Raw genomic sequence first — 6,000 nt, 5'->3', positions numbered from 1 at the left:
GCTCGAGTCTATTTATCTCAGCCTGATAATTTATTTTTAATATTATTTTATTTAAATATACATATATATACTATAATTAATTATTTATATATATTAAATTATACTAAAAATATATATGTTTTATTCTAATTGGGTTCAACCTCAGGCCCTATTACCAGCCATGGCCCTTTCTACTTTCTCATTGTACCCAGTGTTTAAAGGTTGCTTCGAATGAAAAGTGGTACACTTGTCAATTAGAATTTTCCATATGATTTACTTAGTAGCAATGGAGAAAGAAACTCAATTTGGTTTGGGCCATTAACAATTTCACGCACATAATTTTGAGGCTGTTTTTTCCTTTATTCCCAGATTGTGGTAAAAAAGGGGAAGAAACATACTAAGAAAAAAGAAAGGCAGGAGGACGTTGTAAAATCATATTTAATCCACATCATTTTTTCTTTCTTCTTCTTTTCAGTCGTCAACAAGGGTTGATATCATATTTTATGGTTGCAAACTTACATGCAAGTTTTATGCATACACGTGTGTATATATATATATATAGTTTCAGCTCGCATTTTTGAGAAATGAAGTCTGGACATATTAGTCCTCTCTGGGAATGAGGGCCGGACATATTAGTCCTCCGTCACTTTTTTTTTTTTTTTTTCCTTTTTTTCAATCATCCAATCAACATGAATATTTCCCTTTTTTTTCAATCATCCAATCAACATGAATATAATTCATGGCCAAGATCATTTTAATTGATCAACATTTAAAGGTTTTTTTGATATATATATATGTCATAGAGGGAATATATAAACGTGTTTTGGCGTTATTGCGTGTTGAAGCAAAAGCAGGGAATATCAAAGGGGCGTCTGATAAAAAGAAGAGGCCACGTCGGCACGAGTTACTGAGCTTCGTTATTCGCCGCCCCGCCCACCTTCGGCATGAACATTTTATTAAACATTTATTTGTGGCAAGACTGGTTCTTCCTCACCCACTCCTTTCTCCTTTTACATGTTTTTACTACTTTCGAAAAACTGGAACCTCCTAAAATTTCCTCAACAACAAGTTAACCGTGGGTGTGTAGACCCAAAACTCGCTCAAGTTTTGGCCTAAGGGGAACCGGGTGTTAGTAATTTCTGTAAACTTTTTAGGTTTTCCTGTAATTTCATGTCCTAACGCTTAAGTCATCCATCGCGTCATTAAGGGCGTTTTGGTCATTTGTTTTGGACGTGGGGTCGCATGCGTGCGTTGGAGCAAGTCGAGGGTGTTTTCGTAATTTGGTAAGGAAACCCGAAACCCTCCCCCCGCTTTCTCGCACAAGGAAAAGGCCAAGCACTTTCCATATAATTACCTACCGCGCCGATTCCCTCAATAATTCGGCGACTTGAGAAGGTAAGATCGGGTTCGGACTCTGGCGTTGGGAGCCCGAACTGATTAAATTATTTGGGTGACGGGCCCAGTTTGAAATCATGGCGGGTCTGGTCCAGGATCTAAGCATTACGGTATCCAATAAAATAAACGTTGTCGGATAGTTGGATCTGACTCTGATTGGATCTGGTAATTACGTAGGAATAGGATCCTGTACAACTCGACAGGCAAGTGTCTGGATCAGTCCACCTGGATTCTGATCCATTTGTATTGAACGCCTTTTCTCGTTGGGTCCAAACGATTATCAGATCTCGAATCCATGCAGGTTCTTATCAGATTTACGGACCACCACTGCTTCTAAATATACAACGTAATTTGAGTAATTGGCTTATACTATATCACCTTTTCCAACTGAAATTCGGGTCTGGACCCAATTGTTGCAAACATGTATAAATTGAGTCTGGGTCGGGTACAGATCCGAAAACCCACGAGGGAAAGAGACGGTTCAAAGCCGTACTGCCACGGCCAAACCTCATAATTGTCAAAAAGAAAAGTCAGGGAGGGGAGGCCATTTGAGGAAAGCGCTAGGGTTAAAAAGGTAAATTCTCCAAGAGGTTGCCCCCTTGAACACGCTGCTTCGGTGTGACTTGCCGCGGGTTGAAAAGAGACGGGGATGACGGAGACGTTGACGGAAGAAGGGGTGTTGGGCTAACGGCCGTTAGGTCGCCATTATTGCAAGAAGGTCGCCCAACTAGCAGCTACTGTTCCAACTAACACATGCCGATGGGAATCGCCCAGTGATCTCTCATTCAGATCCATACCCGAAACTGTCCCCACGACGCAGAAAATGGATCCAATTTCCGGCTCTCAAAATTTCAACACATATAGTTTTAAATTAAAATTAATCAGACGGTTCGTTTATAAATATTTACATAATTTTAGTGCATTTATAATTGTCTTATATATATAATATAAAAATACGAGCGCCAGCTCTAATATAGTCTTAGATTTTGGTAGCAAATCTGAAAATAGTGGGATTTGTCATTTTTGTATCTGATCCGAACGCAGTTTAGGACCATACTTTGAAGATTTGGATCCTGAAATGGTCCGTGATATTAGGGGTTGCAAATGATTTCGAACCAGTTTGAAGATTTGGTTTCTTTCTATTATGTTTGGGTCTTAACTTTAGTACCTTTTACTTCTTCCAGATCCGATCCGTTCTCGGTCCACTTTACTCCATTGATGACCAATTGACAAGTCTCCGTCTGACTCGGTCCAAACAATGTATCAAAATCCATGTCCCCAGTAAAAGGAGAGGGAGTTAGGTTTACTTTTGGATTATTAGAGAATAGAATTTTACTTTTGAATCGTAGAGACCGGAGACTCGCTGTTCTGGTCCAAATTTTGCTTTTCTCGCTTCTGATACGTTTCACGCTTCACATCGCTTCCGCAAGGGGTGAGCGTTATATTTTCCAAGGAAAATCGCTTCCCCGCTTCCACACCACGTTCCAATCTCCTGCAAAAAGATCTGGATCCTCAGCCAGATCCAGATGTAAACCACCCGATAGCGGAGGACCGTCCACGTGTGGCTGAAGTTGAGAGGCTCTAACTAGTCTATAAGTAGCTACTGGGTAGTCGAGAAAAAGGTGTTGAAGATGCTTTAAATTATAACCGGTCCAAAATAAATTTGGGCCCAAAACTTTTTGTCAGTCTGCAGATCCAATCAAGATCCAAAGTTGATCAAGTGCATGAACAGATCGCGTGGATCAAGTGCATGAACAGATCGCGTGGTCTTTTTATTTTTCTCCTCCTTCCGAGGAGAAATTACATTCTCTTATAGGTTTATTCACTTTTTCGGAACTTAAAATTCTTCAGAAATTTTTCATAAGAAAAGTTGAATTAAAGTTTTTAAAATTTGACACCGAAGGGCCCATGTGGGTCTCCCCTTAGCTCTGCCCCTGGATTTGGCCCAAGTCCGCTTTCGGACTTAATCGTAAGTCAAGATGTATAAACCCCGAGACCATTCTTTTGCACCTTGGTCTTCTACTTCGTCGGCTTTCATCATGCACTTCTAAGATTTGAACCAGTGACTGCCTGCTTATTTGGCAGTTGACCAACTAGTTGTGGACTATTTCACCCGGTAACTTTCATCCCAAATCATTCAATTGTATGCAAAAATTCAATTGATCGCAATCATACAATTTCACCAAGCTATCAAACACACCCTCAAAGTTTATTTTATTAAAAAACAAAAACAAGGATCGAAACATTTTAATTTTAATTAATGTGCAGAGCTAAAAAATTTCTGACTGAGAAGCACTAATGCTTCAATTAAAACTTGTAAGGGATAATAAGTGAAAGTTAAGGTACATTTATTTCGTAGAAGAAATTGTCCGCAGATAACTTTATCTAGTGACGGGTATTGACTGCGTTTGGTGAAAGAATATATATATATATATAGACTTTTGTTTTCACGTGTCCATGGGGTAAGTGCCTGCAGTGGGGGAGCCACATGGGGGCTGTTGGTGGCATTTGCCCACACTAGCCACAATAGTCTTCAAATATACATTATTAATACCTTGGACTATTTGCTCCTTTGGTGTATATATTGGTGAATTAAGAATCTAAACTTGTCTCGCTTGATGCCTTTCAATCGACAACTTCTGGCTCCGCTATTAAATCCCACTTACCCATGCATTTTCCAAAAGAGGGATAGAGAACAAGTAGGACCCTTCCACGGTGGACTTTTTCGACGTCTTTTTCCGAATAAAAGGTGCTCATGAATTGTTCCGTGTTTGCTTTTCCCATGTCTTACACCCAAAAGCAGGGATAATCCCACCCAAGGAAACGTTCAGCTATGAGAAAAGTTTGTTTCTTTTAATAATATTTCTTCTTAAAGTGCATGGGCTGATCAGTGATTACGTGCAAAAACATGACAAGATTGTCTTGATTTTCTTCCAAATAACCAAAGGCATAATATATATATATATATATATATATATATATAGAGAGAGAGAGAGAGAGAGAGAGAGAGAGAAAGTGCGTTTTAAATGTACTTTTAACTTAATCTACATATTACACACATATACATCTAATGTGGGTTGTCAATCTCATGCAAATGTTTGGTTGAGAGAAAAACATGAAAAAAAAGATAAAAACAAATACTAAATGATAAAAATGTCCATTACTTTTTTCTTTGTTTTTTCTTAAATTTTTATTATAATATATAAGACAATTTTGATTAGATGACTAACTGACTTAAAAAACTTGAGTTAACATTCAATTTTTATATATATATATATTCCCATCAAATATAAAAGTTGTTGATTTGTTCGTGGCTTAAAATGTATATCTAAAGTGAAAAGTAACTGATACTGATGTGAGAGAGATAGAGAGAGAATCTGTGTTTGTGGTAGCGAGGTAGGAGAGAGACAAAAAGTTGCAGAAAGTCCTTTAATAGTGTGACCATGTCAAACCCTTTTAAATAAAAAAAGTAAAAAGAAACTAAAAGATTAATAATGTAACATGGAGCTTTTCTCTTTTTGACGCATATAATTTGTGTACTAGTGCAATAACTTTTGTTTATTCATGTCCTTGATCGAATTTGTTTTTTCTAAATAAAATAACAACCGATGAAGGTTGCAGTGAAAATAGCAAGGTAGCTCTTTAATACTTTAATTTGATCATCTGTGCCTAAAATCCAACAAAAATTGTTGATCCAGACAAAATAAAGACAAAATAAATTTAGTATCCAGCCAATTCTGATCCAATATTAGCTCCTTTATTAATAAACTGAATTGAGTGGAGAAAGTTTAAGCAAAATAATAGACGGCATCTATGTATAGATAGGCATGTTCCATTTCAATGTTCAATTTGGACCCAAATCCAATTAATTGAGTTCAGTAAGAAAATTCGAACTTGAACTTGATTTTTCGATAGACATCTAAAGCTGATTACTGCCAAAACTTGAACTTATTTTAGCAATTAAGCACAGTGGATTTGAAAAAATTCGAACTTCAAGACTAATTAAGCAATATCAGAAGAAGTAGTCAGACACAGTAATAGCTATATCTCATCAGATTGACATCCCTTCTATCCCGACTTGGGGAGATAACCCACTTGGGGCAATACCCGAGAAGCCGAAGCCTCCTCCTACCCCTGCCTCCTGGGTTTTAGGGACTGTTTCGAGACCTAATTGTTTTTTGCGCCACTGTTTGCAATCCAAAGGTATAGCACCTACTGGAATCGAACCAATGACAAGTTGTTTATATGCCGCATGACTAGACCAGCTATGCTATGCCCTTCGATGCAAATGGGTCTGTGGTTGGATTTTCGGCAAATAAGAAAAACATTTCTTGCATATTTACCTTCTCGTGGGAGAGGCGTGTACCTCATGCAACTGCAAACCAAATATGGCAGTTTCTCTTAAAGAATTAGTATATAACAACAAAAAATGTTCCTTAGATGTCATCAAACACAGGACCACCTTTGAAAGTTGGGTCTAAATGTTGCTGAATGCAGGCTTTGCCGCCATCATGTTGCGTCACTAAAGAGAATATCCTCTGCAGCTGCCCCATTGCCTTGGTTTGTCTTGAAATCAGTTTGGGTCTTCCTTGAGTGGCAGCTTTTATTCCACCACTTTGCTTTTAG

The sequence above is a fragment of the Nymphaea colorata genome, chromosome 8 (genome assembly GCF_008831285.2).
Source record: "Nymphaea colorata isolate Beijing-Zhang1983 chromosome 8, ASM883128v2, whole genome shotgun sequence".
Taxonomy (NCBI): Eukaryota; Viridiplantae; Streptophyta; class Magnoliopsida; order Nymphaeales; family Nymphaeaceae; genus Nymphaea; species Nymphaea colorata.
Note: the sequence above shows the minus strand (reverse complement) of the source record.